The 27,130-nt window shown below is 37.5% G+C and overlaps 1 pseudogene; it reads right to left on the reverse strand.

Annotated features, from left to right (window-relative positions):
• Nucleotides 1–3,109: 3,109 nt before the first annotated feature.
• On the reverse strand, nt 3,110–3,205 carry LOC134734988 (uncharacterized; annotated as a pseudogene).
• Nucleotides 3,206–27,130: the final 23,925 nt, after the last annotated feature.

Consider the following 27,130-nt stretch of genomic DNA (forward strand, 5'->3'; position numbering starts at 1 on the left):
ACATTTTCGTATAAGTGGGGTTGTGGCTACGTTGTGGAAGTTTCCCTAGCCTTCTCATTTTACAAACATTTGAGAGAACTGAAGATGTATGTCCTGGAGAAGCAATAACTAAAAAAAGACTTAATATCTGCATTCCAAGGTTCAAAGCTATCACATAAAGTTGTATTTACTGTGGCTTCAAATGCCAGAAGTTTTATCAGTTCAAAGAAGCTGGAGGGGATCCTTTAAACTTTTTTTTCTGACAGATCTTTCAAAGAGAGTAGTTGTTTCATAAAGTACTGAGGAATCTGTCATGGAAAACATACAAATAGAAATCAACTAGCCCTGTGCCAGAATGATTGCAGCAAGCATTTCTTTTTGAGTAAGTTAGACTATGTATCTCCAAGGTAGTGGTTCCCAACATTTTCCATATCATGACACAAAAGAAAGAAATATTTGTGTCTCACAGTGTGATTAATTGTGATAGGCCATTTAAGGTGAGAAACAATTGGCTGAAGCTCAGCCCATCCCACTCCCTGTTGGTGGTGGAAAGCTCTCTCCACTCACCTCTAACTTTTTCAGAGTACACCATTGTGTTGTGGCACATGAGTTGGAAGAACTTTACTCAAGTCATATGCAACTCTAAGATTGCATGATTCTCCATTAGAGGATGGAAAGATCTTTTGTTTTCCTAGCAAGAAATGGCTTCCATTTTAGAAACTAAATGGCAGGAAATAGAACAAATGTAGATGAAATTTATTCTTGCTTCTGATTCTCATATCATTGCTACAGGGCTCTGATCCTTAAATTTGAAACTGGGCAAATAATTCTGGGTTTTTATTATTCTGGGAACTTGTCTCCAAAACCAGGGTGCTACTTCATAATAAGTCAATTACTTTTTAAAATCTGTGCAAAGAAGTAAGGAGAAACAAATCAGAATATTTGATCTGTAGCAAAGAAATAACGGCTTCTGCAGATGAAAGCATATTGAGCAGAATGCTAGAATAACAAATGATAATGTCCTTTTCAAAGGGAGCTAACAGAGCTGCAAGATCTTGGACTATGTCCATATTTAGTTTCCCATGTCAGTTCTGAATTTTTAGCTGCTTAGATCTAAGTTTTATTTCAGCTGGAAGGATTATAACTATTTATGTCATATTGAAGATATCAAGTGGGCAACCAATTTATGACTACATATCAAGGGAAATTATCTTATACATTTAGCCATGAGCTCAATTTTTTCTACTAAGAAAGTCTTCTTTGCTAGAGGACTACTTGTCTTTTTCAAAAACACGGCTTCTTGGATCTCAACTCTTTTGTAAAATCTTTAAGGTGAGAGAAAGGGATGAAGGATCTTGTCAGAAAGAGAAAACAGATCTCCCATGTCCAATACATGTTTGTTCTGGATTTTCATCATTTTAAATTTTTGTCATTTTATAGAAATAATGCAAATTAGTAATGATTTGCTAACAATGTATGGTTATTTCTTATTTTCCATTTTTTTGGTAACAACTGCTATAGTTTGGATTTCTGTTAAATTAATATTTATTTATTTATTTATTTATTGAATCTTTAAACATTTATTCAGAACATATTCTGTGCCCAGTACTGCACAAGATGTTGGGAAGGACGAATGGAAAAAGAAATTATTGACCAGAGAGAATAAATAGTCTAGGGGAGGAAATAAATATACATGCTGATGCTTTCATATAATGTAGCAAACACTCTGTTCCTTTATATTCAACATTATACACAGGCGAAAGGTGAACAGATTAGATGGAGAAATTCTGAGAAACAATTTTGCAATGATGTTGGGCACAGAGCTGAGTCTTGAGCTCACTCTATGCTCACTTTTATTAACTTAACCTATTGCTCTAGTCTTCTCACAGATCATCCTCTTAGATTATTTCTAAATGTTAGGACAACTCTGATCCCTGCCCTCTGAATCACTCTCCATCATTTCTCTGCCCTTTCAAACAAGAGTAATCAGTTTATCCTTGCCTTCTGCCAGATCCTGTTTTTCATTCGTATGCCCTTTCACACAGACACTTTCTTTGATCTGTTTTTCACATTTTCTATGTTCCTACTGATTTATTTTTGTCTGTGTGATCTATCAGTTATTGGAAGATGTATATTAAATCTTTTGATAATGGATATATTAGTTCCCACTTGTGTTTGTGTTGGTTTTTGCTTTACATGCAGTCCATTCTCATTGTTTTTAATAGTTCTGTTTTATAAAGTTGCTGTGAGCACTGGATTAGTGAATATTGAACCATTGAACCATTATTCTGAGGGGAAATACAGGGTTAGGTTCCTGTGAGTCTCTGGTCATATTTCCATCAACTGACCAATACCTAAATTTGTGTGTGTGTGTGTGTGGTTTTATTTAAAGATACCTTATTTAGCATACATTGTTGATTCATTAACACAGAATTTATGGCCAACAGCATTATAACTTATGCTTGAACAAAGCTTATCTAATACAAGTATTTTCTTTATAAGGTACATTACAGCCTGCTTATGAAAACTAGACAGAATTTCAGCATTACACTTGGGGGCCGTTTTAAACTGTGAAATCACCAAGAAAAAGCACAAATGTGAAAGACACAGAACTACACAGACCATGAAAAGAACACCTGGCTACAGTGTGAGAGCTGAAACAAGAAAGCAAAATGTCACTTTCTTCAGCCTCAACTGGGAAGGTGCATTTATGGTAACTCAAATGTTTTGCTGCTTTGTACATGTCTGAAAATGACCACAAAAGTCCTATGACTATTGCTTTTGGGGTTACAAATAAATTTTAGTGAGTGGGAGAATTTGCAAATATGGAAACCCCAAATAACGAAGATTGCCAGTATTTGAAACTGCTATTAGGCGCATGTAAGTTTAGAATTATTATACCTTCCCAGTGAATTCAACGTCTTCTAAATAAGGAGTGAATTTCTTATTTCTAGTAACGTTATTTGCCTTAAAGTGTATTATATTTGGTATTAACTCTGTATCAGCTTTCTTTTGATTAACATACGCCAATCTTTTTTATATTCAACTTTCCTGTCCTTGTGTGATTTTTAAATGTGGTAAAAATACATAACATAAAATGTATCCTCTTAAACATCTTTAATTGTACAGTACAAACATAGACAACACCACTAATTTGCATGTCATCCTTGTGCAGGAATCATGCTAATCATTCTGGTTTTTGTATATGTGCTGCCCAAGTGAGCACTGTACTTATGTTTTAACTCTCCCCTTTATAAAGAGCTTTTGGATGTACTTAAAAAAACAGTCTTTAAGAAAAAAAAAACCTTCCGTCTTTCACTGGAAATTTTAGTCCTTTTATAGTTATAATATGTACACAGACTTTGAAGGAATCCCCCTTGTTTTTAGCTATTCTTCCATTGCTCCTGGAGACTCTGAGCTCAGAGATTTTCTAGGCTCTGATGGGCAGAGTGGCTCGTTTCCTCCCTGCAGTTTCCTTCATGCCACATTCTGGATTACAGCCTCCTCCAAAGAGTGTCATCTGTCAGTATAATGCCATCTCTTGATTTCTCTGTTTTCTTTTCTTCACTATAATAGGTAGTTCTATGTTATAGCAGAGCCAAATACATTGCCTTCATCTTCAATCCTGGAGACTAATTCCTTATTGAAAACAAACTTTACTATTTTATCTGATTGAAAAAGTAATAAGGTACATTTTAGTAACTTGGACTATAGAGAAATTATAGAAAAAATTAAAAATCCACCCACAATCTTGTAATCTAGAGATTACCATTGTCAATATTTCTGTATTTCTCTAGTATTCCTACAACATACATTTCAAGGTGTCTAAGGTGAGCCAGAGCTCAGATTGTAAGAATAGGTTGACGTGTACTGGAAGGTTTAAAATGTTAGCTTCATCAATAACAAGGTGTATGGCTTTGGGTAAATCTCTTAGTCATTCTGGACTGTTTCCTCTCCTGTACGATGGAAATAATAATATCTAATTGGTTTATTGTAAGCAATACATGAATTAACACATGTAAAATGAGTAGAAGAGTGCCATGCACAAAGTAAAGATTATATAAATGTTAACCATTTTTATCCCTTCTACCCATGCAATTGCAAATGAGAGCTTTATAAGTGAGGAAATTCATCCATCTTTATGAATCTTGCCTACCTTGTTATAGCGGCTGGTTTTGGCACAGGCACTTGAACCCGGTGGGAACCATCACATTAGTTGCTGACTTGGGAGAATAAACTGACTAGATGAAGAGAAGAGAGACAGTTTTTGTGGTGCTAGCTCCAGTTACCCTTGATACTTTTTGCACTCTTTGTGCTTCTGTATCTTATCTTCTTGTGGCTCTGTTAGGTGAGCCAAATCTTCCTTTTGCCTATCCAATTTACAGTATTTTCAGAGTCAAATCAAAGAGTCTTGAAGAATACATTTATTTTCCTGGATATTAATATTTTCCTGGATATCATTTATTAGACAAACATTTGTACTATAAAATTAAACACGTTGCACATATATACCCATCTAATGTTTACCTCAGTCCTATGTAATGTGTATTATAATCTCCACTTAATATTCAAGGTTACTGTGACACAGCGAAGTTAAGAAACATTCTAAAGCATGGAGTCTAGGTCCAAAATCTACGTTTTTAACTGCTATGCCATGTTAACATGCCCTGGTCACTTGGACTATACTCCAATTTGCAATATGCAAAGAGAATATAGATTCCTTTGATAGAATTTACACACCAAAGAATCTTATGAACCAACATCAGTCTGCTTACCAACTCTCTCTCTCTCACACACACTGAGTAGAGATGAATCACTAAATTAGTCTAATCCAGTAAAATTATTCCTAATATTTTAATTAGTGCCTTTATTTTTTTTCCCTTGCCTACCATCTCCTCCAGGTGACATCTGATTGTATTAAGGAGATTTCTTTATTTGAGATTTTGTCTCAGAAGCGAGTCCAGAAAGAAAGGAGCACGGTGTGGGGTTTCCTTTTCTGCCTGTGTAGGTGATGGTAGGTTTGGGTGATGGTAGGTTTGGGTGATGGTAGGGGCAGCACTCCTGCATACCAGGGTTGTAGTATGGTTTTTAAAGCTGATCAGTGACTTTTTAAAATTATATTATACCTTTCCTCTACTTACTTGAGAAAATAAGCTTCATATGCTAGGGGACATGCTTTATAGAAAAATAATATAAAGTATTTTTATTCTAACTGTGATATGGCCATTCTAGTTTTCTGTGGGTATTCTTTTATCTAAAATGTGTATTTTTTTTTTTTTTTTTGAGACAGAGTCTCTCTCTGTCACTCAGGTTCGAGTGCAGTGGCATGATCTCAGCACACTGCAACCTCCGCCTCCTGGATTTAAGCAATTCTCCTGCCTCAGTCTCCTAAGTAGCTGGGACTACAGGCGCATGCTGTCATGCCTGTCTAACTTTTTATAGTTTAGTAGAGACAGCGTTTCACCGTGTTGCCCAGGCTGGTCTCAAACTCCTGAGCTCAGGCAATCCACCTGCCTTGGCCTCCCAAAGTGCTGGGATTACAGGTGTGAGCCACCGCACCTGGCCATTCTTTAATTTTTTTTTTTTCCATCAGTTCGATTTAGTAAGTTTCTTATAAGAAACCAGCTGTATTTTGTTTAAAACCCCAAGTCATGCTTTTGCTTTTTAATTGATATGTTTAATTGCCAGAGTGTGTGTAAGTTCTCCATCAATTTTGCCTGTGATTTGGTGGGATATTTTGATTTTTAACCTTAAGCCAGATCCTTTTGTATCTCTGCTGTCATGGCAGGCCATTCCCTTTTGTCATATACAGATCATGGTCCCTTAAGCATCCCCCCAAATTTTCTTCTGTCTTTCGAAGAAGACGATTTTCAGTGATATGTTTTTCTTCTCAGACTTCAAAGTAAAGGCTCCTTCTCCTTGATTTTAGGTATCTTTTCAGAAACCACATGACCTTTTTCTGTTCCCTCCACTCACTCCTGAATAAAAATTTTTCATCATCCAACAGGTGGATGGGTCATGACTGCAGTGTTCCTAGCCTCTTTTAATGTCCACTTGCGTGCTGGCATCTAGCCCTGAAAGACACTTTTGTGTTCTTGGCCCTTAGCTCTATTTGTCCAGTACCGTGGCCATTCGTATACAGAGGCCTACTAGAGGGCTTCTCTCTGCTTCAGTTGTGGGTATCTTTGCCTTGTTAAGTGGATCATATGCATTAACTGTTCTGCTTTATAAGTGAGGGAAATGAAAGACTAAACACAGTAATGATATCAGTGCTTCTATCTCTCCTTTTAATATTCTTCTGTATATAATTCAACAGTCCTGCATGCAGTGTGCATAGCCATACAGTTCCACTTCCTGTCACATTGTATACTGGGAGTTTCAATCTCTGTCTGACTTTGTAAATAAAGGCTCTGACAGGGGAGCGGCTGAGAGGAGGACAAGGTTCAGAGTTAAGTTGCTCATAATTCCAGTGCAGCTGAGGTAGGTCTTTTTTAAATGGTTGGTGTATCACTTCCATTCTAGGATTAGTAGTACATGGCTGGAGTTAGTCAAAATGTTATATCTAACAGTCTTAGGGTCTTCTGTATTCTGATGAGGTTTGTGGAATATATCCAGACCTTTCACCCATGTCCACTAAGTATCACCATTAGTAAAACTGTAGTTTAAGTAAGAGAATATGGCATTCCCAAAGCTTTGATTTATAATGTCATCAAAAGTTTTCATCTTTTGGCCGGGCGTGGTGGCTCATGCCTGTAATCCCAGTACTTTGGGAGGCTGAGGCAGGCAGATCACGAGGTCAGGAGATCAAGACCATCCTGGCTAACATGGTGAAACCTCGTCTCTACCAAAAACACAAAAAAATTAGCCAGGCGTGGTGGTGGGTGCCTGTAGTCCCAGCTACTTGGGAGGCTGGGGCAGGAAATGGCGTGAACCCGGGAGGCGGAGCTTGCAGTGAGCCGAGATCGCACCACTGCACTCCAGCCTGAGTGACAGAGCGAGGCTCCGTCTCAAAAAACAAACAAAAAAGGTTTCATCTTTTTATGTCTCTGTGGATTGTTAGCGTAGTGCTTTATTGCTATTCTGATAACCTGTTAACATGAGGGCTTGTCATTTCATCTTTATTCTCAGTCTGATTCTCTATATATTTACACCACCTCCTTCTTGAAGGATATAGTACCCAAAGCATGAAAGAATGTATTTGGAGAACAATTGGATACATGGAGTTAACAAATCCTTGTTTGGTAAATTTATCTATCAGTTCATTTGTATATCAATTTATCTACCATCAGATATCAAAAGATTTAATGGTCTTTTAAGCTGAGAGAAAGAGCATTTGCAAAAGATGGGAGACCAACTATCACATCGCATTCCATCATGTAATAAGAATACCTAGATGTTTGGTGCTGCTTTAAATGTGAACAGAGTAATGGGAACTGAATTTACTAAGGCAGGATGAAACCAGACTTGCTAAGCTGGTGTTTGGACTTTACCCTGTTGGCAGTGTGGAAACAGTAAAGGTAATTAAACACCAGAGTGACTTGGTTCAGATTTGTATCTCAGGGATTTAGCAACTGAGGCATCCACTGATCAGCTGGAAAGTGCAGGGACCACAGACAGGACTACCAGCTTGGAAACTGTTATAACTTAGGTGAGAGTTTCCAAGGGCCCACATTAAGACAGTGGTCGCATGAAGGTTGGAGAACAGGGGAGGTGAGAGATTTAAGAAATACTTAGCTGATGGACCAATTAGATTATGGATTTGATGCGATGGGGGAGAGAGAAAGAACAGTCAAGGATTATAGCTGAGTACATGTTATTTGGATTAATGGATGCACGTTAATTTCTCACACATTAAGCCATGTGGAAGGGGCAGCAAATATCTGGGGTTTGACCTTGTGTTATTTTAAATTTGAGGTATCTGAAAGACAGCCAGGTAGAAAGAAATTAATATTTATTAGCCACCTACTAAGCACTTGTACAGTGTTGGAAATTAACACGTTTCCTTTTATTCTCCCAATAACAACATTAAATTTAATTATTTTACAGATAAGGATCCTGCCTTCTGTACAACTTAGTTGCAAATTCTTGTTGATAGTAGCAAAATTTCATGATTAATGTAGTGTAGCCCAGAGTTGAACCCAGATCTAGCTGTGTCTTATTCACACACTTCCAGCCATGAAAGGCTAAAGGGTATGGGGTGAGGTTGGAGAGCAGTCAGTACGAAGACCCTGGATACAAGAGTGCCTGGTTCATATCCCACCTCTGCAAGTTCTAAGCTTTGTGGCCTGAAGTAAGATCTTTAAGCACCCTGTGTCTTATCTTCATCTTTGATTAAATAAAGGACAAAACAATACTAGTGTGTGCAGAATTGGTGGGTTCTTGGTCACACTGACTTCAAGAATGAAGCCGCGGACCCTCGGGGTGAGTGTTACAGTTCTAAAGGCGGCATGTCTGGAGTTTGTTCCTTCTGATGTTTGGATGTGTTCGGAGTTTCTTCCTTCTGGTGGGTTCGTGGTCTCACTGGCTCAGAAGTGAAGCTGCAGACCTTCGCAGTGTTACAGCTCTTACGGCGGCACGTCTGGAATTGTTCGTTCCTCCCCGTGGGCTCGTGGTCTCGCTGGCTTCAGGAGTGAAGCTGCAGACCTTCGCGGCGAATGTTACAGCTCATAAAAGCAGTGTGGACCCAAAGAGTGAGCAGTAGCAAGATTTATTGCAAAGAGCGAAAGAACAAAGCTACCACAGTGTGGAAGGGGACCCGAGCGCGTTGCCGCTGCTGGCTCGGCAGCCTGCTTTTATTCTCTTATCTGGCCCCCACCCACGTCCTGCTGATTGGTAGAGCCCTGTGGTCTGTTTTGACAGGGCACTGATTGGTGCGTTTACCATCCCTGAGCTAGACATAAAGGTTCTCCACGTCTCCACCAGACTCAGGATCCCAGCTGGCTTCACCCAGTGGATCCCTCACCGGGGCTCCATGTGGAGCTGCCTGCCAGTCCCGTGCCGTGGGCTTGCACTCCACAGCCCTTGGGTGGTCGATGGGACTGGGCGCCGTGGAGCAGGGGGTGGTGCTCGTTGGGAAGGCTCCAGCCGCACAGGAGCCCATGGACAGGATGGGAGGCTCAGGCATGTCGGGCTGCAGGTCCTGAGCCCTGTCCCGTGGAAAGGCAGCTAAGGCCCGGTGAGAAATCGAGCGCAGCGCCGGTGGGTCAGCACTGCTGGGGGACCCAGTACACCCTCCGCAGCCGCTGGCCTGGGTGCTAAGCCCCTCATTGCCCGGGGCTGGCAGGGCCGGCCGGCTGCTCCAAGTGCGGGGCCCGCCAAGCCCACGCCCACCCGGAACTCCAGCTGGCCCGCAAGTGCCGCGCATAGCCCTGGTTCCCGCTGGCGCTTCTCCCTCCACACGTCCCCGCAAGCCAAGGGAGCCGGCTCCCGCCTTGGCCAGCCCACAAAGGGGCTCCCACAGTGCAGCGGTGGGCTAAAGGGCTCCTCAAGTGCCGCCAAAGTGGGAACCCAGGCAGAGGAGGCACCGAGAGCAAGTGAGGGCTGTGAGGACTGCCAGCATGCTGTCACCTCTCAGTAGTATCTGTTGCATAAGGTTGGTTTTTGAAGTTTAAATATGAGTGCATATATGTGTATGTGTATTATGTATATATCAAGTGTATGTATATATATATACATGAATAAGTGCATATTATATACATATAGATATCACTCAAAAACAGTTTCTGGTATGTGTTTGCCCTAGGTAAGTGTCTGATAATTATTATTACTATTATTAGTGTTATGACATTTGCATTTCATGTGAAATCATCTCTTAGAGAGTTGGAGATACAGGTACAGAGGCCAGGAAGAAAGGTTAGGGATCAAATATTTTGATGTAGGTCATAATTAGAGTCAGTGAACTGAAATGATTTTTCTTTTAGTTTTAAAAGTTGTTTTGAATATTTAAAAATCCGACTTTCTGGGAGAGAGCTTTCTTTTGTAAAAGGAGACTTATATTTATAATATAATAATAATAATTCGACCAAAGCACATACTTCAAAAATCTTCACCTGTGCTTCTCTTTTAATATGTTAAAATCCCTTTGGTGTCTTTCATAAATTAAATTTATCTAGGTTTTCTAGAAATGCTTTTGGGATTTTAGTAAGGAGGAAAAAAAGCAGTTTTCATATGTAAGTGCAAAGTACAAAGCAATTTTTTCAGAGTAATGTAATAAGAAATCCACGAAAGTCCTGATGGATTCAAGCTCCAATTCCTGAACAGTATTTCAAAAGAAAATTATGATAAAGGGAAAGTGTTAGCTCCATAGATAAATGAAGCTGAGATTTGCTTTCAAAGTAATCTTATTTTGGGTTTGAAACTGGTAACTTTCTTAATTGTTCCAAAAATTCTGAACCTCTGCCCAATCTGTTATTACAGCAGTTTGTAAATGCTTCATTTTGCTAATTTATTCATTGATATGTCAGATATCTTTTGATCTCATATAGGTTCTAAGGACTGTGTTAAGGGTTCAGATATATAGGGCTGACTAAGGAACAGTTCTCTATGACAAGGAATTCATAGTCACATGGGAGGGACAGGGAATGGGGTATTAAACACAGGTTATTATGGAACACAAAATAGACAACTAACATTGTTTGGGGGAAGAAAGTTTTTCTGGAGGAAATAACACTGAGCAGAATCTTTAAGGATATGTAGGGTGAACCAGGTAGAAAGGAGGAGAAGAGGGAAAAATGTTCTAGGTAGGGGGAAACAGCAATAGTAAAGTCATCCAGGTGAGATATAACCTGGTGAAGAAAGAAAAGTCCTACTTAGCCCTGCAGTGTTGCTAGAGCATAAAGGGCAAGGCCTGGCTGGCCTAGGTGAGTGATGACTTTAATTAGATCAATGGTGAAAAAGGTGGAGGCAACAAACATGGTCACATTTTACGACTATTTACTCTTTCAATGAAGAAAACTTTCTCAGCTAGATAGGAAATCCAGAAGACAATAAAAAAACTTTGGGAAACTTGACCACAAGCAAGTGATAGATAAAGATGTAAACTTCTTGATAGGTGAATTATTAAGAAAACAATAAGACATAGCCATATAGAAGACTGTATTCTTCCTACAGCTGGTAGAATGGAGTCTAGTCCTTTTGAAGATTCAGACCCTGAGAGAGGCTTCTCTGCTTGAGCTGACTCTAACATGTCAACAGCTACCCTGTGTCAGCTGGTTAAGATCATAACTTTCACAACTATCCCCCAAGCTCATTAGAGACAGCAGCAAAGAAATAATGGTAGATACCTATCTCTTAGCTTATCTGTTCCTCTAAGCTGGGTGATATATGTAAGATGATGTGCAGAGTGACTACACATTTAAATATATCAACCATATAATGTACTAAGTAAAAGACTTGTAAGGTTTTTGAAAAGACTAATTATACATTTAGTCATAGGAACTATTAACTATATCTGTAACCTACAAAGACCCTTTACACACCAATAATAACACTCCTCTCATAGGAGCAGAGTTTTTCTTCTTTAGCAAATATATCTATATTAAAATGACAGAGCAATGTCCTTTTGGGGGAATTTCTCTTATAAACTGATATCAACTGACTTTTGAAATTTTCAAAATGAAATTTTGGTTTAGGAATTGCAGAGGTGTTTTAACTCTACCTCATCTGACACCTGGGCAAATTGACCCATTCATATGTATAACTCAGAAGAGAGTAAGTAGGTTCTGTTCTTAAATCTCATACATGGTTTAGTTTGCCCTTTTCTCCTCTAGAAGGAATGGGCAGCTCCCTCATTCTTCTTCATTCTCTAAATCCTGAGATTAATCTGTTAATCTGAGCTGTCTGTGAAGAGAGATCCACAGATAAGGCTACTGCCTTACTAGATTTTCATGGCAGGGAGAATTTGTTGGAACTTTATTTACATATATTTACTTGTTTTCCTTTTTATAAGCTATTAGGTGCACTTTAATAAAGGAGATAAATTAGAAAAGGGTATAGAAGAAAACAAAACACCATGTCCTGTTGCACATGTTGTATAAATTCTCAATATCTTCTTGTTCCCACAAGGGTATTGAGTCCCTAAATCCTATTAGAGAATACAGATTGAGTTTGTAAACTGAAAGATCTCTGGAAGTAAGTTTGGTCATAGTTTATGAGTTTAACTCAGTTATGTATTTCCTAAACTGAAATCAATTTCATTTTTATTCTTAACCCCAGAAACAAACATACATATTTGAAGTCTTATTTTAGACATACTTGATTGAAGTGGTCAAATTCTTAAATTAAGAAAAAGGCTCGTATTTGAAAAAGGAAAATAAAACAACAACCACAACAACAAAAAGACAAGACAGAAATACTAAGCAACTTTATTTCATCCAGGTGCTGCTTAAAAATACAACAAACTGTCTTCAGAATACTTTCATGTGTTGTTGAAAGAAAGCACTGCAGCTAATATAGCTACAAAGGAGAAACAGTTATTCTTAAATGTCATCTATTTGCTGGACCTGAACAGGGTAAGGATTCAGACTTGATTCATTCAATTACTATTCCCAGCAGTGTTCTCACCAGCATATTGCTTTTTTGGCTGCTCAAGAAAGTTGAAATAAGATTGGGTTGTATGCAAGAAAGACCTTAAAGAAAGAAAGAGCAGGTTATTGGCTTTAAAAACTAAAGAAAGTACATTTTATATTTTGTTATTTAAATAAATTGAAATATAATGCATTTTGTTTTTTTAACCTCAGAAAACAAAGCTTTTGGAGTGATAAAATAAATATGAAATCCAAAACATGAGTCAAAATGTTGTCTTTTGTGAATTTCAAAACTTAGCACTCTAGTTTTATGATAAATGTATTCTATTTATTGCAGTGTACAAAAGTGCGTAAGTTAAAACCTAGTAGAATTAGACAAACATATTTTTCATCACTATTATGTCCATTTTCTCTTTACATATCAAATGTTTGAAAAAGATGCCTTATGCCTCAAAGCTGTTTCACTGTATTCAAAATATTTGCTGTTACTAGAAAATGATTTTCTAAAGGAATCCTGTTTATTGATTTTTGTAATAAGCCTAACCCAGTATAGTTCTTTATTAAGTAAAATTTTAAAACTTAAAAATAAAAATTGTGTATACTTATAGTTTACAACACAATATTTTGAAATATTCATACATTGTTCAATGGCTAAATCAAGCTCACTAACATATCCATTTCTTCACATACTTATTTTCTTCTGTGGTGAGAACACTAAACATCTTTTAGCAATTTTTATGTATGTAATAAATTGTTATTAACTGTAGTCACCATGCTGTACCACAGATTTTTAAATTTCTTCTATCTAAAATCCTGTATCCTTTGACTATGTCTCCCACTGACTAGTATAGTTCTACATATGTAGTATGTTCTCATTTTGCACTAATCTGGACAAAATGAAATCTTTAGATGGCCTTAGACATCTAATCATATATTAAATTTAAAATTAGCACCATAGTAAAAATTTTTTGAACATTATTTGCAAATTTTAAAAAATTACCTATTAGGAAATTATTGCATATGGATTCACTAGATACTTTAATGAATAATATGAATAATATTTTTTCATTCATTTAATGAATAATTATTTGTCATTTTTCCCTAATGAACTGAAATATTTATTTAAAACAGCTATTTACTTGTAACTTTAATAGTAATTAGAATACTTGTCTTTAAGTAGAGTTCACTGGTAGTGCAGTGTTATAGTTGATGGATTTAATAATGTTGAAGTTATTGTACTGGCATCTTATTTTCAAGACTGTACCAACAGGAAAGCACATTTTGAAGGAATCTGAGCCATTTTGCAATAGGAAAATACCTCATATGAGTCATTTCTTATTATCTTTTGCTGTAGTGAGTTTTAGAATTTCATAATTTTAATGAAGCAGTTTATAGAAGCATGTTTCCTCAGAGGGTTTTTAGTAATACATGAGAATTCTACAGCCTTTGACAATGAGTTTAAAACATAAATATGACTAAAATGTGGTATTATTTATAAAGGATTCTTTTCTACCTGGTGATTTTTTTTGGAATGCCTCTTTCCTAACTCAGCAATACAGAAGTTCTTAGTACCTAAAGCATATAGAGTTGAACCTTGTTTTTTTATTCATCTTCTGATGGATTGCAGATAGAATTACATCTATTAAAACAAAACGAGATTTAGTAAAAGCTGTTACAAGTCACAGGTAGACCATGAAATGAGTATTCATCTTTCCTCCTCAACAGCCATTTTATCAAAGTATTCCTTAGGTGGGTGGCTAAGGTAGAGAAAGACTGATATATGGCCTGTGATATTTTCCCCATCGTGCTTTCAGGAAGGACACCTGTTGACCTTCAGGCAGTGCTCATTACCAGCCCTAGTGCATCCCGTCGCTGTCTGATATGCTGCTGCCTTGCCCTATGGCCCCAAATTAACCAGCCTATCATAGATTACTTTGATGGGTAATTTCCCAACATTGCATTAACTCAGTTCAACAGAGTAGAAGAAGACAGGCTCTATTTATCTGAAACATTTAATGAGGCTCCATAGTTTGACACCATAGCCCTCAAAGTAAGCCAGCGTTAGCAGACTGGACAATTGCTCCAATTCCTTATGAGAACTGACCCAGCATTTGATGTAGTATGATGTCTTGATTCATTCTACAGCCTTCCAGGAACACCAACCAAGCTTACAGAATGACAAAAGTTTATCAATAACCACAGCAAATCTATGTTTTTGATTTTATTTATCAATAACCACAGTGACTTTATGTCTGTGATTTTATGTCCCAAATGATTGCAATTAATTGATCCTTATTAATATTTTCTAAATGTATTCCATAGAAATAACATTAAAGCATGTTTCTGTAATCAAATAATTTTGCTTTTGGTGGTGGTTGTTTGAATATTTAATCAGGGATTTGAGAATTTTTATTATGCTCCTATACATTGTGATTCTCCAAGCTTTATTTGGCCATACATGTTTTTATTTTATTTTAATATTTTAAATTAAGATCATCCTTTTAGTTGAGAATCTTTTCTATAAACAATACTCTTTTCTACTCTTGATGTGGGTAATAGTGTAGTTGTACACATAGCACAAATGCAGATTTCTGAGGCATTGAAAATAAAGAATTCATGATCCCACATATTGACTGAAGTAAAGTTTGTGCATCTGTGGTTTAAGCATTACAAACCACAATGTTAACAATAGATTTTGCATATTAAAGAGCATTCTCGTAATGAACTGTGTGTTACCAAGTATTGCCAGAAAGCTGTCTTTGTAATTGTCTCTTAGAGATTTGGCTTCATTCTTTCCTTAAGACCAAACTTCATCTTGAGACTTGGAAAGTGTCCTCATTATGCTAGGATGCAACTGTTCTTATAGTTATACAAAGAGGCAATAAACATTGCCAAGGATCAAGGTAACAATTTTATAGTATTATGCCATCCCAACAGAGGTCATCTGAAGTTGATAAAATAGCTCCTGTATGATCAGAGACCTTTGACTTAATGAAAACGGTTATAACAGATCCAGAAAATTGACTCACTCAGTAAAGCTGTCTTTTACATAAAACGACATATTTTTTCTGTTTGGAATGATCTTTTCTGCCGAATACTGCCTTAAAGTTTTAAATGAGCTTAGGCCAAAAACCTTACAAAACAAATGAATTTGTAATACTTTTGACTCACTGGCCTATAGTTCACCTTTGCAGAAACTGCTAGTGAAGCACATTTGCTGCGTCTTCAACAAGGACAGGGCTGACTCTGCCAAATTGCAAATGAACGTTCTTCTATGCCACTTCCTGGAGTCCTTGCCTTCTCTTGTCCTGTCTTACTTGGAGCATCCTCTTAAAACCTCTACTAATGACAGCATTTCAGGCAATGTAATAAAGTGGAGATGGAGATACTTGCGAGATGAAGGCCTGCCCAGAGCTCCAAATAGCACATTGCAGAAGCCAACACTGATTCAAATCAGAGTTACCTGAACCGAGAGGCTGGCTAGCTCACTTTATTTTATTATTTTTTTAATTATAAATAAACTTTATTGGTATAGTAGTTTGGAACATGATCTGTGTAGATTATTGACCTCCATCTTGGTAAAGTAGGGATAGTAATAGTATCTCATAAGTTTGCAAGAGTAAAATGAGTTTAAAAACGGATAATGCTGGCCGGGCATGGTGGCCCACGCCTGTAATCCCAACACTTTGGGAGGCCGAGGCAGGTGGATCATGAGGTCAGGAGTTCGAGACCAGCCTGATCCACATACTGAAACCGCATCTCTACTAAAAATACAAAAATTAGCCGGGTGTGGTGGCACATGCCTGTAATCCCAGCTGCTCAGGAGGCTGAGGCAGGAGAATCACTTGAACCCAGGAGGTGTAGGTTGCAGTGAGCCGAGATCGCGCAACTACACTCTAGCCTTGGTGACAGAGTGAGACTCCATCTCAAAAAAAAAAAAAAAAAAGATAATGCTTAGAATAATATCTAGCACATAGAAAGTGCTCAATAAATATTCATTATTGGTATTATCATTGTTTCTACTTCTCACATCCCAGAGCTCTTTACACTTACCTCCCAAGACATCCACCATTTGGTTCTGTACAATACTGAAGCTCTTCCATTTACAAACTTTCAATTAACATAATTTCAGAGACAGACAAAGCAATGCTCCAGGAAAAAAGAATGCAGAAGCTGCATACACTATAGATGGTGACAGCGGCCAATGACAGACTATCATTTTTGAACTAGTGGCAGATTAACTTAGCAACAGTCTTACTGAGACTAACCTGTCCCAGGAAAGATTAGCTTTCTCTGTTTTCTTTTTTCTCTCTTTTTTTTTTTTTCACTTGCCAGCACTAGATTTATTTTTTGGAGGCTAGCTCACTTTAAATAGAAGGGCAGACTATTCTCTGCAAGCACCTGTTTAGCAGCAGCCTTAATATTCAAATTACTCTTGTGTTAATGATAGCTAATTCACCTTAGTAGAGTAAAGCACTGATGAAACTGTCTAGGGTGACGCAAATGTATTCTGTGAATCATGTTAGCTGCTCGGCCAGGTGAAACAAAGGTGAACTGTGAAAGAAGATAAGGAGAACCACAAAATGCAAAGATAGTCTTTTGTCAGAAAACGGACCAACAGAAAAAGTGTTATACTTCCCAGTAATGCCCCTCTCATCCCTGTGGTACTCATTTATTCCACTTGTACTTAGAGAGGCTCTGGGCCTCCCTGCCCTGCTTATCTCTGCTCCGTATGAGTTTCAGTGGTGTGACCTTAGCACTTCAGAGTGTTAAGGTGACCTACAGTACCAGTTTGCCCAGGTTGAGGGGTTTCCTGGGACACAGAAATTTTAGTTCTAAAACCAGGGCGGTCTGAGGCAAGCCAGGATGGCTTGTCACCTTAGTTAACAAGCAGATAAGTGCTTTTCAGGCCTCCGTCTCTCTCCCACCAACTTAGAGCTGCGGTAGTTCACAGGAATGAAAAAAGCATGGTTTTAAAATGAAAAGGTCATTGCTTAACTTATTTGTGGCTAGGCAAGATAGTGAATATTTTTCACCCCATGTTTTTACATTTGTAAAATGAAGATAATAACGTTTATCTCACATGATTGCAGGAATATGGAAAAACTTCTTATAAAGAGCACTAAATCAATGTCAGCCTCCTCTAATTTTCACAGGTGTTTTGGTCCTTGCCTAGTGTAAGACAATACTTTTTACAAAACACAGGTATTCTAAATTTTTGTTGTAAAACTGACCTCCTCAACACTTACATGGAGCCTTGTATTTAAGAACTTTATTTTACAGTCCTTGAATATCTCTGAGTATTCCAGGTGACTCACATGAATATTCAAGGCCTTTGAGGTGTTGTGTTACATTAGGTGAATATCTTCTCTAATAAAGTTGGCTACACAACATCAGGTAGCTTTGATTTGGTCAGCTCAGTAGGAAAAACTCAACTACTGCTTAAACTTATGTGTGGCTTTCCTGATTTAACTTGTAGTTTTGGTCAAAGTGGTAGATCTGGTAACTTTAGGCTGACTCATGAACTATAAAGCAGCTCTGAGTTGGATGTGGCACATTTCAGCAGAGGCATGTCATTTTACCTCACTTCATCCTTCTCTACTTTCTGGGACTGGTCTAGACTCACTAAGTCTAAAAATATAGCACTTTCTTATTGAAAAAAACAGAAATATATCTGCTTTGTGCTTTTAAATATCTGGTCATATATTTGTAGCTCAGAAACGTAGGCATTTTTCTCCCATACTTTGTTGATCATGGACTTCAGGTCCTTTTTGCACATAACTGAAAATCTTAAGCTAAAGAGAGAAGGTAGAGTGTGAGCTTATTTCACTAAAAAGCAGTGGATTTGTCATTTTTTAAACATGTCTCTTTTTCTAATCTATTCAATATTTACTATTATTAACTCAACATAAATGTTACTATTCTCTAAGGTCAGAGATAAGTAACATAAATGTTATTATTCTCTAAGGTCAGAGATAGGAAAATCTGTGTATTAAGTTGACGCCATTACTCTTAATGGCATAAACCACAATTACTTTTGCACTAACCTAATAATATGGAGGGCCATTTGAGGACCCCTCATAAACTCTGTTGGCTCAATAGTCATATGTTCTGATCATAAAACTTTAAAAAACGCTATGCTCATCACTGCTTCTATACCTTTGCACATGCTGTTCTCCCTTACTAAAATGCCCACATTATACCCTCTTAATTATAGTGTGGGGTATAATGGCACACTTATACTCATTAGTTAATACCTAGTTCAAATGAACCTCAGTGTATAGCTTTTTGGAAAAATTTATACTGTAGCTCCTGTTCACATACCTATCTCCTTAATAAACTGATCTCTATAGCTCACTTAATTCTTCTATCCCCAGCTCCTAGTGTAAGTTCTGGCAATGCATATTAAAATGAAATAAAATTTTGTTGAAAGAATGAACAGATAGATGAAAGATGAGTTTTTAGGTTAAAGTTTGACTATTAACTTACTGTGTACACTGGAGTAAGTCATTATCCTGTCTCTGGGACTCAGAAAATGATACCCCCAAATGAAGGCCTTCAAAGCAGCCTCAGAAGCAACAGTTTTTCTGTGACCTTCTGCCCTCCTGTCTCCCCATCCCATTCTCCCCTGAGGTAAGCCATAGAAATGAGAATCCCTCTTCCCCAAGGTGGGTCGTAGAAAGCAGAACTCCTTTTCCCCAAAGTCAGCCACAAAAACCTAAAAATATTACTCTAACTTTCCCTCTGCCCTATCTGTGTAAAAGATGGCCACAAAGAAATTATCTGACCTAACTTTCTTGATTATAGATCATAAGACCCTCATTCTGGAGAGGGTCCTGCCTCATACCCAGAAGGAAGGAATCATGCTCTGACAAGCCAAGAAGAATCTAGACAGACAGGCCTTACTGGGTTTCCTTACTCAGCCTGTTAGCATTAGAACATGTTCTTTTTGTCCAATCATCTTTCTACGTGGCAGACCGTATTTTGCTGAACCTAAGTATAAAAATGGACAATTTCCCCTGTATCTTTAGGTCTTCATTTGGTAGGTTCCCGTGTATACATGTTAAATACATTTGTATGCCTTTTCTCTACTTAATCATCTGCCTTTTTTGAGTCGATTTGGCAACTAACCTCGAGAGAGCAAATCCATTGGCCCCTTCACCATCGAAGTTTCTTTACCTATAAAATAAAAGTACTAGAATAGATATTTTTATGGTATATCACATCATTGTACCCAGTCAATAATGCCCCTTCCCTGTCCCTCAAAGTGGATTATACAGCTCAGCTCAGTGCCAGGCAACTCCCAGTTCTTCCTGTAGGTAAAGTATAATTCCTGCCCATGATCAGAATGCCAAGTGAAGTAACAGTGTTTCAGTTTTGAGCAGAAAGCGTTTCAGTTAAGAGCCTGAGTTAGAGTTACGGCTGATGTATAGCCTACATATTCTATGAATGAGACTTAAACAATTGTTGTTGCCAACTATTTGAATAATTCACTCCTTAAGTTTTCTTTCCTGGTCTATTTTTTCATAATATTACTAGCATTTAATAAAAATCGTTCTACTACTAATTATTATCACTTAGGTTTTTTTTTTTTTTTTTTTTTTTTTTGGAGACGGAGTCTCGCTCTGTCCCCCAGGCTGGAGTGCAGTGGCACAATCTCGGCTCACTGCAAGCTCCACTTCCAGGGTTCACGCCATTCTCCTGCCTCAGCTTCCCGAGTAGCTGGGACTACAGGCGCCTGCCACCATGCTCAGCTAACTTTTTGTATTTTTTAGTAGAGACCGTGTTTTACCGTGTTAGCCAGGATGGTCTAGATCTCCTGGTCTCGTGATCCACCCGCCTCGGCCTCCCAAAGTGCTGGGATTACAGGCGTGAGCCACCGCACCTGGCCTCACTTGGGTATTTTAAATATATTTAGAAAAGATGAGCTTGAGAAGTGTGTGAGGCAACCTTAAATTCATGAAATACGTCTTCCGACTAGTTTGTCACTGATCTTTTAGGCTAGCTTGAATCATCTTCTAACAAGCGCTTGAAAACCAATAGAAGCCGGTGGCTCACGCCTGTAATCCCAGCACTTTGGGAGGCCGAGGCGGGCGGATCACAAGGTCAGGAGATCGAGACCATGCTGGGTAACATGGTGAAACCCCGTCTCTACTAAAAATACAAAAAATTAGCCAGGCGCGGTGGCCGGCGCCCGTAGTCCCAGCTACTTGGGAGGCTGAGGCAGGAGAATCGCGTGAACCCGGGAGGCGGAGCTTGCAGTGAGCCGAGATCGCGCCACTGCACTCTGGCCTGGGAGAAAGAGCAAGACTCCGTCTCAAAAAAACAAACAAACAAACAAACAAAAAACAATAGAAGCTCATCATAGTTGTTCCAGCACAAGTTCTGGCACCCAACTGTTATGGCAGGCAAAGTCTAAGTTGGTCCCCCAATAATCCCTACATACTAGTAATCAAGGCCTCTCATTGAGTAACTTGCTTATAAGTAATATAATACCTCAGTGTTGAGGGGATATTGCTTCTGTCATTAGATCGCAAAAGATTCTGACTTTTGTGTTGGTAGCAGACTCTCTCCTTTGCTGGCTTTGATGAAGCAAGCTGAAATGTTGAGAGTTACATATGGCAAAGAACTGAGGTTGGTCTCTGTCCAGTAACCAAAAAAAGACTGAGGCTTTCAGTCCAAAAACCTGTGAAAAATGGAATCTTGCCAACAATCACACAATCTTAGAAACAGATCCTTTCCATTCTGGCTTACAAATGAGATGACAGCCCTGGGTGACACCTTGATAAGAGGCATGTGAGAGACAGACTCTGAAGAAGAGGACCCAGTGAAGCTGTGCATGGAGTCTTGACCATAGAAGCTATGAGATAATAAACGTGTGTCACTCTGATCCTCTAAGTTTATGGTAATGTTTTACACAGGAATAGATAACTAATATAACTGTGATTTATTAATTCAACCATCTGTTCATTCTACAAATGTTGATGAAGTATTTATTTTGTACTAGAACAATGTTGGCACTGGGGATATAACAATGAACAAGCAGACATGGCTGTTGTCTTTTTGGAGCTTATTGTTTAGAGGGGAAGACATACTGTCAAATTTGCAATTTTAATAAAGTGTGGTAAGAGTACAGAATAGGGATCATGAGACACTGGCAGTCTAAATGGCAGAAAAACCTGGCTAGTAACGTTGGTGTTAGGAAGGTTTATTTTAAAAAGTGTTATTTTTGAGTTCTGAAGAATAAGACATTTATTACATGAAAAATGAAGAGAATTCTCCAGGGAGAGAGAACTTATGTACGATGACCTAAAGATGAGAGAGAGTTTGAGACAAGGGTAGAATTTCTCTATTTTTGAATCTGAGACAGAGAAGCCTATTTAGATGTGTTGAGATAACATGAAGGCCTGGTAAATCATTTTCAGATTTAAGACTTCATGCTGAAGAAAATAAGCTACAATTACTGGTACAGAAACAGACACATAGACCAATGGAACAGAATAGATGATCCAGAAATAAAGCAGCACACCTTCAATCATCTTATCTTTGTCAAAACCATTAGAAAAAAAAACAAAAAACAAAAAAGGACTCCCTTCTCAATAAATGATGCTGAGATAACTGGCTAGTCATATAGTCATATGCAGAAGAATGAATTTGGACCCCTACTTTTCACCATATACAAAAATTAACTCAAGATGGATTAAAGATTTAAATGAAAGACTTCAAACAATAAAAATCCTAGAAGAGAACCTAGAAAATGACCTCAACATCAGCTTTGGCAAACAATTTATGGCTAAGTCCTCAAAAGCAATTACAACAGAAACAAAAATTGAGAAGTGCAACCTAATTAAATGAAAGAACTTCAGCACAGCAAAAGAAAGTATCAAGAGAGTGAACAGACAATCTACAAAATGGGAGAAAATATTCACAAACTATGCATCCAAAAAGTGTCTAATAGCTACAATGTATAAGGAACATAAACAACTCAAAAAGCCAAAACAAAAACAAAAACAAAAACCCTATTAAAAAGTGAGCAGAGGACATGAAGAGATACTTCTCAAAAGAAGACATGCAAGTGACCAATAAACATATGAAAAAATGATCCACATTACTAATCACAGAAATGCAAATCAAAACCACAATAAGATAACGTCTGATACCAGTCAGAGTGGCTGTTATTAAAAAGTCAAAAAATAACAGATGCTGATGAGGCTGCAGAGAAAAAAGAATATTTATACACTGTTGGTGGGGATGTAAATTAGTTCAGCCACTGTGGAAAGAGGTTTGGAGGTTTCTCAAACAACTTAAAACAGAGTCACCATTCAACCCAGCAATTCCATTATTGTATATATACCCAAAGAAAAATAAATTATTTTTCAAAAAAGACACATACACTTGTATGTTAATTGCAGCACTATTCACAACAGCAAAGACAAGGAATCCTCCCAGATGTCCATCAACAGTGGACTGGATAAAGAAAATGCTGTACATGTATACCAAAGAATACTATGCAGCCATAAAAAAAAAAAAGAAATCATGTCCTTTACAGTAGTGTGAATGCAGCTGGAAGCCATTATCCTAAGTGAATTAATGCAGGAACAGAAAACCAAATACTGCATGTTGTCACTAATAAGTGAGAGCTGAACATTGGGTACTCATGGACTTTAAGATGACAACAATGACACAGGGGTCTACTAGAGGTGGGAGGGAGAAAGGGGACAAGCACTGAAGAACTACTTGTTGGATACTATGCTCACTACCTGAGTGATGAGATCACTCATACCTCAAACCCCAGCATCGCACAATTAACCCATGTAACAAACCTGCACATGTACCCACTGAATCTAAAATAGAAGTTGACATTAGAAAAAAAATTTAAAATATAAACTACCACTGATGACTTTTAACAGATGAAGAACATGGTCACATTTTTGTCTTTGGAAAGAACAGTCTGCTTGCATTGTGGAGAATGGTTTGTCTATTGGTTACATTCAGTTGAAGCAGAGCTATGGTGACTTTAATATTAGGGATTTACTATAGGAAATGAGCCTTATATAATGTAGGAGAATGAGGGATGCAAATGTCTGGAAAAAGAGCATGAAGATCTAAAAGGCCAAGCACATCCAGCCTCTGGAGCAGACCTGAAGGAGTTGTTTGTGGAGAGGTCTATGACAAGTGGTTGCCTCTGTGTGGCTACTTCCTCTGGAGTCCATAGATATGAATCTGATGGTGAGCCAGGGGTTGCTGTTGGCAGATCAGAAGCTGGGAAGATAAGCTGCACATGCTTCTACTATGCTCTACATTTTCTTTTTTCTGTAGTCTCATCACCTTCCAACTGACTATAAAATTCTTTCCTTTGTTGTATTTATTGTCTGTCTCCTAATTAGAAATATAAACTCCATTAGTGTGGGAATATCGGAACATTATTTTTATTCCTATCCATTAATATTTATTTCTATTATTAAGTAGCTTAGCTCTAGCCCAAAAAATGCCTGGTTCATCAGATACATATAAAAAATAGAAAATTTATGTAATTTCAGTTATAAAGGTATATATTGACAGGTATTTTGTGATAATTCTTCAAATTTATTAATTGGCTCTATTTTGCTTATGGTAAAATAATAAAGTTTATCTCAAATATAATTACAAATGTTTTAATGTTTCTATGCCAGGATTGAGGCATTTTATTTAATTCTTACTTTACTTCTTACTATAGAGATGGAAATCAACTTAAATGAATTCTAATGATGATGATTGAATACATTAACATTGGAGGAAATTGTGTTCACAAATTAATAGTCACATGGGGACATAGATCAGTTCTCTTTTTCTATAATATTTATCTTCAGTTCATATCTGATCAATTTATTTTGACGATTCACTTTCCAAATTATGAAGTTTTCCCTGTGGTTCTGCATTTTTATATTATTGGACTGTTCTAAAAGTGGCAATTTTTCTAATTTCTAATCCTCGTAAAGTCCTTATGCTTGTTCTGCACATTGGGACTTAGATTAGGAAGCAGAAGATTTCTGTTTCCATTAGAGATGATGTCTTGTTAGATAGAATTGATTTCAGTAACTTGTTCTCCTGAGATAAAGTCACTTTCAAGTTTCTTGAATAACTTCCCATCAAATTTCTCATGATTAGTACTCAACAATTTCTCAGCTTGAAAGTCTTCTTGTATATTAATGTTGCAAAGCTCTGCCTGGTTTTGATTCATAGATTCAGGTGTGACAGTTCATCCCTTGCCCCCTGGGAAACCCAGTGAAAAGCTGTTTTTGAATATGAGCTTGTTTTCATGCATATACAGTGACTTCCTGGGGCTGTTTGTGAAAGTTCACTGGAAATGAATGCAGGCATCTTGGGGTGAGGGTGGGGTATTGTATAGCTTGTGGATTCTACTTCTACTTTGTATCTTTCTTTTTATTTGCTGTATCTTCTTTACTTCTACCTCTAACCGACTTCATTTAGTCCTGGACGGCAAATTAGAACACTAGATGGACATTATAGGAAGTGGCTTTAAAATGAGACAGGGTTTGAATTAAATTATAGCTGTGCTAGCCATGCCATTTACAAACTACATGGCCTTAGGCATTCAACTTAGTTTTGTCAACCCCTAATTTTCTCATGTGTAATATACGTAATTTCTTTATCTTAAAGTTGTATGAGAATTTAAATTGTGTGTGTGTGTGTGTGTGTGTGTGTGTCTGCAGTTTCTGGCACCCTATAGGTGCTCAAAAATGTTATTTACTGGTATTAAAATTGAATTAAAAACTTATATGTACATTCAACTAGGTTTTTTAGTAAATGTGGAAAACCAATCCACAAAGGATGGAAATTTAAAATGTAGGTTACATGATTGTAAATAATCAAGAATCACTTTTCTAAATTAATTTGCTTTAGTTTTTTCTTTTTCTTCTCTTCCTTTATGCTATTTTTTCCAGATTTATTGAAGTATAATTGAGAAATAAAGGCAGTTTATATTCAAGTTGTACAGTGTGATGATTTGATATACCTATACATTGTGAAATTATTACCTCAATCAAATTAATGAACATATCCATCACCACACCAAGTTATCATTGTGTGTGTGTGCGTGTGTGTGTGTGGTGAAGACACTATAGCTCTTTCTAGGCACATTTCAAGTAAACATTACAGCATTACTAACTAGAGTCACCATTACGTTGATTTGTCCCGTGACTGATTCATCGTATGTGTGCTTTTTGAACAGCATCTCCACATTCCTCGCTACTCCCCTCCCAAGCCCCCATCAAACACCATCCTACTTTCTGCTTCTATTAGTCCCACTTTTTTAGATTCCAGGTATAAGTGAGATCATACAGTATCTGTCTTCCTGTGCCTGGCTTATTTCACTTAGCAAGTGTCCTCTAGGTTTACCTATGTTGTCACAAACAGCAGAATTTTCTTTTTTAAGGCTGAATAGGTTTCAATTATGTATCTATACCACATTTTCTTTATCTATTCATTGATGATGGAAATTTAGGTTTATTCCATAGCTTGGCTATTGTGAACACTGCTGCAATGAAAATGAGAGTGAAGATAACTTTTGGACATAATGATTTCATGTCCTTAGGATATATACCCAGAAGTAGAATTGCCGGTTCAGGAGGCAGTTCTATTTTTAATTTCTGAGGAAACTCCATACTGTTTTCCATAGTGAGTGTATCAGTTTATGTTCCCATCAACAACATAAAAAGTTTCCCTTTACTCACTGACCTTTATCCTTACCAACATCAAAACCATAATATTTCATTATAGTTTTGATTTGCCTTTCTCGAACTAGTGATATTGGGCATTTTTTCATATACTTTTTGGCCTTTTGTATGTTTTATTTGAAAAATGTCTATTTAGGTTCTTTGCCCATTTCTTAAGTTGGGTTATTCATTTTTCTGCTATTGGGTTGCATGAGTTTCTTATATATTCAGGATATTAATTTCTTATCAGATATATGTTTAACAAATACGTTATTTCATTCTGTCGGTTGCCTTTTCTTTTTCTTTTTTATTTTTTTAATGGGGTCTTGCTCTGTTGCCCAGGCTGGAGTGCAGTGGTGCGATCTCGGCTCACTGCAACCTCCACGTTTCAGGTTCAAGTGATTCTCCTGTCTCAGCCTTCTAAGTAGCTGGGATTATAGGTGCATGCCGCCATGCCAGGGTAATTTTTTTTGTATTTTAGTTGAGACAGGGTTTCACTGTGTTGCCCACACTGGTCTCGAACTCCTGAGCTCAGGCAATCCACTGTCTTGGCCTCCCAAAGTGCTAGGATTACACATGTGAGCCACTGTACCTGGCCTTCTGTTTCATTTTGATTGTTTCCATTGCTGTGTAGAAGCTTTTGTTTGATGTAGTTTCATTTGTTTATTTTTGCTTTTTTTGTCTATGTTTTTGGTATAAAAACCATTGCCAAAGCCAATGTTAGGGAGTATTTTCCCTGTTTTCTTCTAGGAATTCTATGGTTTTAGGTCTTAAATGTGAGTCTAATCCATTTTGAGTTAATTTTTGAATATTTTGGACTAGCTCAAGTTTATTCTTTTGCATGTGGATATCCACTTTCTCAACCCCATTTATTGAAGAGATAATTTCTCCATGTGTACTGTGTGCTTCTGT

This window comes from Symphalangus syndactylus, chromosome 12, assembly GCF_028878055.3.
Source record: "Symphalangus syndactylus isolate Jambi chromosome 12, NHGRI_mSymSyn1-v2.1_pri, whole genome shotgun sequence".
In the NCBI taxonomy this organism is placed as follows: Eukaryota; Metazoa; Chordata; class Mammalia; order Primates; family Hylobatidae; genus Symphalangus; species Symphalangus syndactylus.